Raw genomic sequence first — 14,983 nt, 5'->3', positions numbered from 1 at the left:
ACTTCCAGTTGCATAATAAATGACCCACTGGCACAAAATGTACAGCATTGGGAATACAGTCAATAACTATGCAACATCTTTGTATGTTGACATATAATTAGACTTATCCTCTTGATCATTCTGAAATGTATCAGTTCAATTCAGTCGCTCAGTCACGTCCAACTCTTTGCGACCCCATGAATCTCAGCACACCAGACCTCCCTGTCCATCACCAACTCCCAGAGTTCACCAAACTCATGTGCATCGAGTCAGTGATGCCATCCAGCCATCTCACCCTCTGTCGTCCCCTTCTCCTCCTGCCCCCAATCCCTCCCAGCATCTGACATGTATAGATACACCAAATCACAAGGTTGTGTAACAATAGCTAAAATAGTGTTATAGGTCAATTATACCTCAAAAACAAATGAAATCTTACAAAAGATTAGATTTGTGGTTACCAGAGGTGCAATGGGCCAGGAGCAGGGGAGGCGGTGGCAGGAATTGAATAAAGGCAGTCAAAAGATACAAAATTTCAGTTATGAATATAATGTACAACATGATAAATATACTTAACATTGCTGTATGTTATATGTGAAAGTTGATAAGAGGGTAAATCTTGAATTACCACAAAATATTATATTTCTTTAATTTTGTATCTATATGAGATGACAGACATTCATTAAAATTATTTTGATAATCATTCCATGATGTATATAAGTCAAATCACTGCTGAACACCTTGAACTTACAGCATGCTGTCTGCTAATTACATCAGAATAAAACTGGAAGAAAAGATGCAGATTCCAAGGATCCTCCTTCACAAACAGTGATATAATCAGATTCAAGTGGATATTCATTGGAAGGACTGATGCTGAAGCTGAAGCTCCAATACTTTGGCCACCTGATGTGAAAAGCTGATTCACTGAAAAAGACCCTGAGGCTGGGAAAAATTAAAGGCAAGAAGAGAAGGGGACGACAGAGGATGAGATGGTTAGATGACATCACTGACTCAATGGACATGAGTTTGAGCAAGCTCTGGGAGACAGTGAAGGACAGGGAAGCCTGGCGTGCTAAGTCCATGGGATGGCAAATAGTAGGACACAACTTAGTGACTGAACAACAAAGTGGAACATATGAAACTGTCATTTTCAAAAGCTCTTGGTTATTCTGCTGAGGCTGGTCCTCTGAACACACTTTAATAAAAACCACTATAAACAATCAAATTAATGGCCCAGACTAAAAGGACTCTCTCCTACATGGTACTAGCAATATAATAAAGTTCATCAACTCCATGAAGAGTGGTCAACTGAATCTAAGTCCCTCAGATTGTCACAAGTCAATTAACTGTCCTTTTACTCCACTGTTTTACCCCAATATTTATAGCTTATTCTGCTGTTTTAGAAATAAGCCACAGTAAATAGGTATATCACATAGTACCTTTCTAATAGAACAGAAATAGCAGTTACATTATTTATTTTGTGCACAGACTAAATATTTACATGCTTTAAACAAGGACAAAGTGCAAGTTACTAAGAGTCCAGGAAACAGATGCATACCTTACTTTCTTAAGGACAGAACACAGCCTAGCTGACCAGAATGTATTGGCAGGAATAAAGGAACCATTTGAGGGACAGGGGTGGGAGGTGGGGTGGAGAAGACATGAGAATTTCAGGTACAGTGACTTATAAGGATGTGCAGGATTTGAAGTGAGACTGCTGGTATTTTAGCTTTTTTATGTGATGCTAAAATTCTTCGCAGGAGGAATTTGAATTGCCTATAAGTAAAATAACTTTCGTCCTCTCATTTCCCTTACAAATATCTGTAGTATCTCCATGATGAGAAACCCCCCACACACAAAGTGGCCAATATACGGAAGAAACGACGACAGGAATTTGACACACTGCTTTTCTCACCCGTGCATGCTGTCACTTCAGATGTGTCTGACTCTTCACGACCCCATGGACTGTAGCCAGCCAGGTTCCTCTGTCCATGGGATTCTCCAGGCAAAAATACTGGAGTGGGTTGCCATGCCTTCCTCCAGGAATCTTCTCAACGGAGGGATGGAACCCACGTCTCTGTCACCTCCTGAATTGGCAGGCTGGTTCTTTACCACTAGTGCCACCTGGCATGTGGGATCTAGTTCCCTGATCAGGGATGGAACCTGGGCCACCTGCACTGGGAGTGTGACATCCTAGCCACTAGACCACCAGGGAAATCCCAGCTTACCCATTTTCCCTTTATTTTCTCAGATACCTATTAAAATTATCCATGGATCAATTTCTTACTGTGGATTCAAAATAATAAGTTAAGTAGTAGGCTTTGTCAACTGTGGAAATCTTTGACCTGGGAAATGTTTCTTTGTCTCAAGAAATTGTGGTGCCAAAACTAGTCTTTAAATCAAAAGAAAAGAGCAGTGCTGGGGGAGGAGATTGAAAATGTGTTTCAAAAAATTATCCACACATTCTCCAAAGCAACTGCTTGTGTCTGGCAAAGGAAGGAAAAAGTGTTTCTCTCTAATCTAGGCAGGGGGATTCACAGGAGGCTTTATATGTTGAATATCAAACTGACCTAAACAAACAGAAGTGTCTCCTTTAAGACATTCAGAAGGGTTCTTTCTAGCTACATAAATAAGACCAAGCACCACCACATAAATAAGGCCAGAACTTATAGGAAACACAACTTACTCATCAATTACTAGAATGGTGCCTTTTTTTTTTTTAGAAAAACAAGAGAAATATAAATAGTTATTGACTCTTAAATTAAAATATGGTAGAAACTGAAGCTGAACCAACAAAATAATACCATTGCAGTTGGCACATCACATCCATGAGGAAATCTTCATGGAATTGTACAATTCGGACTTGAGGATAGAAGGCCAAAAGGGAGTTATCTCCCCATTGCCTTTAGGGAGAGAAATGGGCTTATTGGTCATCTTCTCTCAATATATATTAAAGAAAATAGAACAAATAGAAAAGAGGGACCAGAGTTATGCATGATCATAAATGCATAACAAAATGATCATTAGAATATTTAACAAGGAAAATCATTAAAAACATGACAAAACCATAAACTCTGTATCATCCATTGTTAAAGCCTAAAGAGGTTATTTTTTTAGAAGCAGAAAAAAAATTGTCTTTCCATATTCCTTTTAGACAAACATTTTATTATTATTTTTAGCAGTCTGTAAATATAATAGAGTTCAAGGTTTGTTCCCAAGGTCTTCCATGACCTCCATCCCTATAACAAGCCAAAAGCCCTTCCCTAATTATCATCATTTTAAAATTTGTTTTGCCTCGTTCATTATGCACCCTATATAGTCAGGGGCATCAACTCTCCCTTCAGAGAATTTCTCTTGTCCAGTTTCCTTCTCTAATCTATAGATGCAGCCTAGCCCTTGCAGATACCAGCATCACTTCCCCACCCCAGCAGGCCACATGCAGCTGGCAATAGCATCAACATTCTTCTAGTCACTTGAAAATGAAATACTGAATTAGTTTTGATGTCTTCCTTCCTTTCTACCCACTGACTCCATATATCATCAGAGACCAGGTCAGCTTTTTCTTCTTCATGTGTTTTGAATCACCTGCTTTTTTTTTTTGGTATGCAAGTGGAACTCTGGTTCCTCTAATATGGACATTCTTTAAATAGCTATTTAATGGGCTATAACTCAAATGGACTGCAAGGAGATCCAACCAGTCCATTCTAAAGGAGATCAATCCTGGGTGTTCATTGGAAGGACTGATGCTAAAGCTGAAACTGCAATACTTTGGCCACCTCATGCGACGAGTTGACTCACTGGAAAAGACTTTGATACTGGGAGGGATTGAGGGCGGGAGGAGAAGGGGACAACAGAGAATGAGATGGCTGGATGGCATCACCAGCTCGATGGACATGAGTTTGAGTGAACTCCGGGAGTTGGTGATGGACAGGGAGGCCTGGCGTGCTGTGATTCATGGGGTCGCAAAGAGTCGGACATGACTGAGTGACTGAACTGAACTGAACTCAAATCTCATTACAGCAAGCATCACTGAAACTCATTTTCTAACTACAAACAATGGTCTACTCACTTCAAATTATGAATGATAGTTTAAAGAAAATTCATAGTATCCCCAAACAATTCCACAATGGAAAAAAAAAAAAAATTTGCTCAAAGTCAGAAGTCCTAGATTCTGGTTTTGTTTCTGCCACAAATCAGCTTTGTGACTTGAACTTTAGTATATTTTTCTGTACAAAGACTGGTTAATAAGCTTCAAGAATCCCTTGTCTCTTAGAGTCTGGGATTATCTAATACAGGTTCTTAATACTGGACCCATTAACTACTGAGATTTGCTTTTCTGGCTTTTCTTTATACAGCAAACATGTCACATATCTTTAGGGCCCCTTGTCTTCCAGTGACAACAACTTTTCTCAGTTTCTACTTAAGGATTCTTTCTTGCTTTACTTTGGTTTTCTTGTTTTACTATATTTCTCTTCTGTTCTCTCTCCCCAGTCTGTGCATACTCACACTGGGTTTGGGCCCTTATAACATCCTGAACATTTACATAATATTTATCATGGTGTGCAGGGACTATGTCTTACTGATATTCACATTGCTAGTGCCTGGTCAAGCACTGGGAGCATAGAGATGGCTAACTAATTTCCTGTTTAAAGGAACTAGTCCAGGAGGGTAAACACCATGGTATCACAAATGATTGAGTCTATTAGGTATGGCCAGTTCAAATGGATCCACAGCAATTCTATCATAACAAGAACCAAACGCAAACTAAAGACCCCTTTTCTCCCATGAAACTTTCATCGTTTGATTTGGGGTGATCATTCTTCTCTTCTTTAGAAAGCAACATCATGACAAATACATTATTTGGAGTCCCAAAGGAGGAAATCACACCATAAAATCAGGAAAAATAGTTACATATTCTCAAACTTCTCACTGTGGTCTTTTTGCATGCTTTTCTGTACCATATAATCAGAATTTTGAAAGAAACCTTAAGCTGAGGTGATTTCTAGTTTTTTGGTTGAGGTGTGTGACAAGAGAAAGTTTTACATTTTATTGATTATATCATATTATGAGAATAAATTTGGGGAAATTCTGAAAGTTCAGTCTCTTGTTTTTTTCTGAGATATTATTTTTATAATTTTGATATAAAGAATCAACAACTCTTAGGGTTTGATAAAACCCAAGTCTTGAATACTATGACATTACCTAAGCAGGATTACTGCAGAACACTTAAGTTATAAGATTTCAGAGGTGTTCTGAAGAAAATGTTAAATGAAAGTTCTATGAAGCAAAAATATTTTGGAAATATTCTGAGTTTTTTTAAATCAGTTTTATTTTTCTTACTATACTTCTTAGAGCCTTTAATATGAAAATATTCCTAGTGAATTTCCAAGATTATACCAGGGATATTATTCAGCTTTTCCATGACTTTTTGCTTACAGAAATCTTTCTTAATGAAAAGCATAATAATATCTTCCAGAAGGTTTTTCTAAAGAACAAGTTGGGGAAATTCTGAGACCCAGAAGACTGTAGCTTTTCTATAAACATATACAGTTAGTCAGTAGTAAGGATAGTACTAGAACCTGGAACAACTAGATCCCTATTCTATCTACTTCCCATGATAGCACGGGTTCTGACAGCAATATGGGAAAGCACAATACCTCCAAACAAGACATGTTCTGTAACAGGAACCATTTCTAGATCATATTATAGAAATCTGGATCCACTTCTAGTGTCAGTCCTCTTACCTGAAAAAGCCAAAAAATGGCCAAGTAAAACATCTTAAAGGTTTCTGGCTAAAGATTTATAGCACTGGGCAAAAAGATAACTCTTTTATATACAATATAAACACACACATAGATATACATTGTGTGTGTGTGTGTGTGTATACATACATGAGTGTGTGGTTAGTCACTCAGTCATGTCTGACTCTCTGCAATCCCACAGACCGTAGCCCACCAGGCTCCTCTGTCCATGGGATTCTCCAAGCAATAATACTGGAGTGGGTTGTCACACCCTTCGCCAGGGGATCTTCCCAACCCAGGGATTGAACCTGGGTCTCCTGCATTGCAGGTAGATTCTTTATCAGCTTAGTCACCAGGGAAGCCCCACATATATATGTATATGTATATATATATGAAATTCATGAATTTGTCTCATTCCTATTTTAAACATAAATAAATTCTTGATTTTTAAAATTTTAAATGCTGCTGCTACTGCTGCTAAGTCGCTTCAGTTGTGTCCGACTCTGTGAGACCCCATAGATGGCAGTCCACCAGGCTCCCCCATCCTTGGGATTCTCCAGGCAAGAACACTGGAGTGGGTTGCCATTTCCTTCTCCAGTGCATGAAAGTGAAAAGTGAAAGTGAAGTCACTCAGTCGTGTCTGACTCTTAGCAACCCCATGAACTGCAGCCCACCAGGCTTCTCCGTCCATGGGATTTTCCAGGCAAGAGTACTGGAGTGGGGTGCCAAATGAAAATTGTCAATTATAGAAGCAATAAGAATATGCAATGTTTTCTCATCTCTCATGTATCATTTTTAAATTTTCTTTATGTTATAGAACAAACCAATTAATTCACAGATTTTTAAAAATTTCCTTTAAAGACAAAATTTCAGCCCAAACTGAGTTCAACCATAGCATGTGGTTTGAGGCATCTTACTACTTCAAAACTGAATTTGCATCAAATTTCCCAAATGCGAATATTTAGAAAATGGAATCAAAATGGTTTATGGCCAGGAATTTAGAAAGAAATAAAACAACTTTCTTTTAACAATGGCAAAAAGCTCAAAGGCCAATATTAATAAGTAAGGAAAGCTTTTTTGCACAGTTCAAGAGAAATGGCAAAGAATTTAGCCACAAAAATGATTGTTCTTTTTTTGTTGTTCAGTTGCTCAGTTGCATCTGACTCTGCAACCCCATGGGATTTCTCTTTTATGGCAGCAGAAATCTTTCAGACAAGTCAAGTCAGAGACCCTCTTAGCCTTTGACTCACGAGTATGGGAGAGAGTTTACACAAATACTCCTGGCAACTCTTCTACATTACATAACAAAATAAAACATAACAGAGATGTGTACTTAGAAGAAAATGTGTAGGTACCTAGAAAAAATGTGGAGACCTAGAAGAAAATGTGGAAAGAGCATTTGATGTCTAGTATAAAGTAGTGGCAAGCAATATAGATTATTATTAGAACTCTCCATTAAGGTATATTACCAAGGTCCAGTGAGATATGTTTAGGCAAATATCTGATTGAACAAAATGCCCCACACATTTCTTGCTCTGAAATCTATATATCGACAATATGTAATATATTGGCCAAAGTCTCAAATCAGAAAGACTTAGTCAAATAGAATGGGGTGGGGTGCAGGGATTATAGAGAAGAATTCTTTCCAAGAACAGTACAGGCAAGCATCATGCATCACTTGTATGCAGTATTCATTCACCTAACAAATATGAATCAAACATCTTTTAGGTGCTCTGTTGAAAAGGTTATAATCAACAAGCATTTAATAAGGAAACAGTATGTACCAGACAGTATCCTAGGTGCTGGAGATTCAGTGAAGAAGTAAACAGATGAGGTCCCTGTTCTAAAAGAGCCAGCATTCTACTAGGAGAGGTAATCCATAAACAATTTCAGACAGTGTGAAGTGCTCTAAGACAATGAAAGAAGGGGGCTGGAAAAAGACTGTCATTTCACATGCCATCTCCTCAATCAAATCATAAGAAGAGTCCATCCATAAAGGAATTTGGAGGGAAAGTATTCCAGACAAAGGGTACAGTAGATGTGAATGACCTAAGACAGAAACACACTTGATGTGCCTGAGGTACTGGGGAGAGGGCACCAGATGGAAGTACAATGAGCTGGCAACCAGGAAGTGTAGGGTGAGGTGGGTGAGCTGGGTGGGGCCTGATCATGGGGGCTTTAAACACTAAGATCTTATTCTATATATGCTAAGAAAATATCAGATGATTTTACGCAGAGGACTGGTATGATCAGACTTATCTTCTTCAAGAGACCACTTTGACTCTTGAGTGGGGGACTGACAATAGACAGTAAGAAAAAAAGTAAGGAAAACAGTTATTAAGCTAGTGGCATAATTCATTTGAAATGACAGTTTAGAGAATTACACTAAGGTATCAGTAGTAAAAATGTGGAAAAGAAAATAGATTACAAATATATTTTTGAGACTGAATTGTCTTGAATGCTCACAGAATCAATTTGGGGGTGATGGAATTCCAGTTGAGCTATTTCAAATCCTGAAAGATGATGCTGTGAAAGTGCTGCACTCAATATGCCAGCAAATTTGGAAAATTCAGCAGTGGCCACAGGACTGGAAAAGGTCAGTTTTCATTCCAATCCCAAAGAAAGGCAATGCCAAAGAATGCTCAAACTATTGCACAATTGCACTCATCTGACACACTAGTAAAGTCATGCTCAAAATTCTTCAAGCCAGGCTTCAGAAATACAAAACTGTGAACTTCCAGATGTTCAAACTAGTTTTAGAAAAGGCAGAGGAACCAGAGATCAAATTGCCAACATCCGCTGGATCATTAAGAAAGCAAGAGAGTTCTAGTAAAACATCTATTTCTGCTTTATTGACTATGCCAAAGACTTTGACTGTGTGGATCACAAGAAACTGAGGGAAATTCTGAAAGAGATGGAATACCAGACCACCTGACCTGCCTCTTGAGCAACAGGCATGCAGGTCAGGAAGCAACAGTTAGAACTGGACATGGAATAACAGACTGGTTCCAAATAGGAAAAGGAGTACGTCAAGGCTGTATATTGTCACCCTGCTTATTTAACTTCTATGCAGAGTACATCATCAGGAACACTGGGCTGGAGGAAGCACAAGCTGTAATCAAGATTGCTGGGAGAAATATCAATAACCTCAGATATGCAGATGACACCACCCTTATGGCAGAAAGTGAAGAGGAACTCAAAAGCCTCTTGATGAAAGTGAAAGAGGAGAGTGAAAAAGTTGGCTTAAAGTTCAACATTCAGAAAACTAAGATCATGGCATCTGGTCCCATCAATTCATGGGAAATAGATGGGAAAACAGTGGAAACAGTGTCAGACTTTATTTCTGGGGCCTCCAAAGTCACTGCAGATGCTGATTGCAGCCAGGAAATTAAAAGACACTTACTCCTTGGAAGGAAAGTTATGACCAATCTAGACAGCATATTAAAAAGCCGAGACATTACTTTGCCAACCAAGGTCCATCTAGTCAAGGCTATGGTTTTTCCAGTGGTCATGTATGGATGTGAGAGTTGGACTGTGAAGAAAGCTGATCACCGAAGAATTGATGCTTTTGAACTGTGGTGCTGGAGAAGACTCTTGAGAGTCCCTTGGACTGCAAGGAGATCCAACCAGTCCATTCTAAAGGAGATCAATCCTGGGTGTTCATTGGAAGGACTGATGCTAAAGCTGAAACTCCAATACGTTGGCCACCTCATGTGAAAAGTTGACTCACTGGAAAAGACTCTGATCCTAGGAGGGATTGGGGGCACGAGGAGAAGGGGACGACAGAGAATGAGATGGCTGGATGGCATTACCGACTCGATGAACGTGAGTTTGAGTGAACTCTGGGAGTTGGTGATGGACAGGGAGGCCTGGTGTGCTGTGATTCATGGGGTTGCAAAGAGTCTGACACGACTGAGCAACTGAACTGAACTGAAAAGAGAAAAATAAGAAATGACTCCTAGATATTTGGTTTGAATAGCTGAGTGGATGAGGGTAGTGTGAGCATTTACTGATATAGGTTCTCCTGGAAGAAGAAGGGTGGGTGGCTGGCTGGATGTGTGTATGTGCAAGGAGATTGTTTATCAAGTGATTCTTTAAAATATGTTAAGTTTAAGATACCTATCAACATTTAAAAGAAGATGTCAAGTGGTACTTAGATCCAGGATCCTGGAGTTCTCAGGGAAGTCTGTTTTTTTGATGATACAAATTTGTAAGTTTTTAGCATAAAGAGAGATATTTAAAGCTATAGAGCTAAAAATATTCACCTGAGGAAATGATCAAGGCACAAAGGCTCAAACCAAGCACTAGAACTTTACCAAAACGTGAACATGAGAAGAAACCAGTAACAAAGGCTGAAAAGAGCATTGTATGCCTATATATGACCATAATGGAAAGTGTGACCAGTCGACAGAAAGTGGGCTTTTCTTTGGCAATGTTAACAACATTGACTTTGTCTTCTCTAAGCGGTGTTCCAGTTCCTCTCTGAGGAGATGATCTTAGACTTAAACTTATTACATAGCCCTGGATAGACAGGGCTTCCTGGATGGAAACCCGTGAACCAAGCTAAACTAGACCAGACAACTTGGACACATCTTTACGTCCACCTGGAGATAAACATCTAAAGTGCAAGAGAAGGAGGAAAGATGGGGCAGTGGGAGGGAGAAAAGGAAGACAGGCTAACAATCAAGGCTGGAATACCTCCCTGGACTGTCTTTTTAATTGACACTTGGCTTCTTTAGCTCCTGTGCCCTATTCTACAGTTTCTCTTAAGCGGATTCCTCCCAGAGCCAGCCAGCCATAGGAAGAAAACTTTTTGTCACAAAGTCAGAGACAAGAGCCAAACATTTTCATGTGATCTGTTGTTGTTTTTTTTTTTTCAAGTTCTCATGTCCTTGGATCAATTTTCTAATAATGAATTAACATCCCTTTTGAAGTTCAGAAGCCTTGAGAAGAGGGTTAGTGAGAACAAACTACAATAAAGTAGCTAATTTCTATCTTGATTTTCAATACACACATCTGCTGTTTTGTGGTCTATCAGATTTCATGCAGTCCAACTAAGATGTGATTTAACTAACAAGTACCCAAGCAAGAAGGTATATGGTTTATTCCTGTTCTCAGCTCTGATATTTGAGGAAGACTGTGCAATGAGAATCTTATGATCATTCTGATATCAGATTATTTCTCCACAACTGTTTACTGAGGTAAATTTTATGAAAATAATCCATTAGCTTTAACAGCCTCCATTTTCCGTAAGGTTCTTTTGAAGGCTGTCATGAATATTAATGATTGTTGTTACCACTTAATTCTATACTGTTTCTTTCTCTGCAGCATCCTTTTTTGAAATTCATGGGGCAGTCCCTTCTTACCAAATTCACCTATAAGAATCATGATTCTCAGGGCAACAGAGATGATCTGTTTAATTAAATTTTCTTACTAAAAAGGAGTTAGCCCAAAACAAAGTAAACAAAATGGTAGGATGCCCCCTCTTTCTTATCTGAAACAGTCATCCAGACAGTGATATTTCTGGCTACCTCAGGAAAGCTTTTGTCTTTGATGCTAACAACAAAGAAGGATGGGGAAAGAGCAAGCTCAACACCCAGATAAGCCAGCGTTTAGCCCTGTGACCAAAGGAGTTACTCAGCCACAGAACAGAATACCCCACGAGAACAGTACAAACATTCAGGAGTTTATTTTTCTCATACAAGAAGTTAGGAGGAAGGTCATCGTTGCTGTTGGTCCTGAGTCTCAGCCTTAAGAGATCTTGCAGCTTCTCTTTGTCCCTTTGGAAGTGAGCCATCATGGAAAGATGCCCTGCCTCCTTCTCCAGAACAGGCTGCATGAAGAGACAGTTGCTAAGGATGAGGAAACACACAGAGAGAAGCAGTATGGAAGAGACGGAAGGGCCCCAGACAACAGCCAGCACCAAACTGCATACATGTGAGTGAGGCTACCTTGAGTCCTCCCCCTCTGACCCTGCCACAGCTCCTCACTCACAGAATCATAGGCGATAACATGGTTATTGTTTCAGGCTATTCCAGTTTGGGGTGGTTCATTATGCCATAATGGAAAACAAAAGCAGAGGAGTAAGTTCTTAGGGTGATATATTTCCCCTGCTAGAAATCCAGTGTTAGAGTGTGTAAACGTGTGTGTGTATGTGTTGTGTGTGTGTGTAGGTTTGTGCACGAGGCATATGTATGCTTTGAATAAAGATCAAATATCTGTTGATTTAGCAGTGAAGGCCAATAGCAAGGAAAAAATAATGATAAAATCCATGTGTTTATTTCACTTTTTGTCTAACTTCCTAGTCTCAGGAACAAATGATTTATTTAAGGATTACAATCTCGTTTATATTAGTAGGGGTATCTGGTATGTCTCTGAAACATCTCTTCCAAAGGCTCTGCTCTACATGAGATAGGCATGCTGTAAATAACACTGATGTAGACAAACAGGCCTTCATATTTGACTTGAACTTTTTCAAAATGTTTTCAAGGCACTAGCTGATGTCTTTTTATTTTTTAAGACAATCTTATCAGGTAGAGAGCAGAGATTTTATCATCCCCATTTTGAATATAACGCATGGGTTTGACCAGATTCCGGGAGATAGTGAAGGACAGGGAAGTCTGGTGTGTCACAGTCCATGGGGTCGCAAAGAGTTAGACATGACTGAGCACCTGAATAACAAAGAAGATACTAGACATCCCAGAATGAATCTCAGTATATTTAGCTACTTAACAACAGGTCTTGCAAGAGTAAAGTTAGTCACAAACCAAGACATCCCCTCTTCGAGTGCAGTACGCTTTCACACCCACACCCTTGTTAGGAAACAGGGCACCTAAATGTGCTGTTGTACCTCACTGCCCTATCTGTGTTCCCAGGAGAATCTAATCCTTCAAAGAACAGCCTCTGTAAAGCAACATATGATAAATAGAAGCCTTTTACCTCAGTGGAAAATACCTATAAAATAGTTACGATATACATCTCAACACTCAGAGTCTAACATAGTTTTAGTAGCAAACCAAATCAGCTCAGCCTTACAAAAGCTTTCCAAGACCATTAATATTAGGCCTGCCAAAATGCTGACCAGCCTTCTATCAGCAAATTCTGATTTTACCTACTTACAGTCACCCAGTTTTCTGCTCTGTTCAGTCCCACTCTATCTCCATGCATCCATAAACTGCCAGAGAAAACCCTGACACCAAGGCAAACATGGCTCTGACACAGATTCCCAAAAAGGAAAGGCAGAGAGAGAGAGAGGATTAAATTTCCTTTTGGCCCACCGCCTGATTCTCATTAAGCCCATGGTGGTCACATGTAGAGACCACAGAATATATAGAAGTTCAGTTTTCATTTTACAACCACAGAGAAGAAACACAGGGTTATGCTTTGTAACCCAGATGTAATTATGAGGATAACCCCTTCAATGTAAAACTCAAGCTCGGTTTTTCACAACTTTATTAGTCATATGAAGAAAAATGATTAAGCCTGACTTCTATTAAGTTTGCTTTGATTTCTTTTAGGCTCTGGGAACGTGAACAAGTGTTTGTTTTTGTGGCTGCCAACGTTTAAACCTTCCAAGCAGTTCTGGATTCAACAACTGAACACATTAAACAGCTAATGTACAATACACACCACGTTCTCAGTTGAAAACCCACAGCAACTCCTGAAACATTTTAAGCTGCAGCTTTTGTCATGAAACTATTGTAAATCTATGTTTGAAATCTCATTTAGATTGTGTTTAAACTTTTCTGCAGGGGGACACCCTTTCAGAAAACGGTTTCTGTAAGTGTTTATATCAGAAGCACTTATTAAAGCCTGAACCATGGCCATGGCTAGGAATAATTTAGTAAGGCAGATCACTTCATTTCAATTTTGGAGGCAGTATTTCTCCATGTACTAATAACTAAGGTGCTGAACTGAACTGAAGTGCAAAGGAAGTCTTCTGATGAAAGAGAACAGAATTAGGATGTGAATAGGAGAGGTCCTCCAGTTTTCAATGGAATGACACTTTCTTCCTTCTCTTCTACTTCCTCTTACATTCTCTTTCTTGTTTTCCAGTTTCTGCCATGAGGGAGACAGCAGTGTCCAGGAGGGAAGCTGCCTGTGAGAAAAGATGGTCATAGGAGTGTCTTCAGAAGAAAATGGCAGAATATTGGTAATTGTAAGAATTAACTGAAGGATACATGAGGGCTGTGCTATCTGAATTTCCTACTTTGAGATATTTTTGAAAGAAAATTCTATCATAAAAAGTAAAAAATGTTTTCTTAGGCAATGTTGTAAACAATGATAATGTTAAAGGTAATGATACCTTTAAATGGAAACCCATTCTAGTACTCTTGCTTAGAGAATTCAATGGACAGAGGAGCCTGGCTGGCTACAGTCCATGGGGTCAGAGTCAGACACGACTGAGCAACTAACACTTAATGATATCTGAATATTAATGCTTTTCTCTACTTCCTACTTGATGAAACAGACAGTAAATTTTGATCCCCCCAAATTAGTACTGTTAAAAGCTGCAGAAGATTTTAATGTCAAAATGATGTGAAGGCTATTTGCAGCCTTCATTTGACTCCAAAAGTCTGGGATAAAACTATTTCATGTAGATAACAAGGAATGTTTGTGTTTATTTTCTTGAAGATTACCTTTCCAGTTTTGGCAGTGCACAAAATGCTAACTTACATGTTTCAGTTATCTACTGCTGCAAAACAAACTGCCCCCAAATTCAGTGAAACAAAATAATAAATATTTTCTTTGCTCCTGAATCTGTTTTCAGGAATTTGGACAGCAAGAATGTCTTAGCTGAGTTAACATAAATGACTAAGAGTGAGCTGGACAGTTCAACTTCAGTTCAAGGTCTGGGGCCTCACTTCTTACTGTTGGTGGGGCTTTGCAGGGCTCCTCCCTGTGGCCCTGCCATGTATCTAACTGGATATATTCACAGCATGGAGGTCTGCGGGTAGTTGCTTTTATGACATGGCAGCAGACTTCCCTAGAGAAAAGCTGAAACTGTCAGGCTTCCTAAGGGCTAGGCCCAGAACTGGTATTACATGATTTTTTGCTATGTGCTATTAATCACAGAAATCAGAAGGGTTAGCCCAGAGTTAAGGAGATAGACATCTCCTGTTAATGGATGAAGCAGCTTGCCCACATAGGGAGACAAGAGATTGTCCGCTGCCACCTTTGAAGACTATCATGTATTGTACTTTGTTGTTTAGTCACTAAGTTGTGTCCAACTCTTTTGTAGAACTTTAGCCTGCCAGGCTCCTCTG

This window comes from Moschus berezovskii, chromosome 7, assembly GCF_049115385.1.
Source record: "Moschus berezovskii isolate FMDL1 chromosome 7, NW_MosBer_1.0, whole genome shotgun sequence".
Taxonomy (NCBI): Eukaryota; Metazoa; Chordata; class Mammalia; order Artiodactyla; family Moschidae; genus Moschus; species Moschus berezovskii.
The sequence above is the reverse complement of the archived record's forward strand: the minus strand, read 5'-3'. Positions refer to the sequence as shown.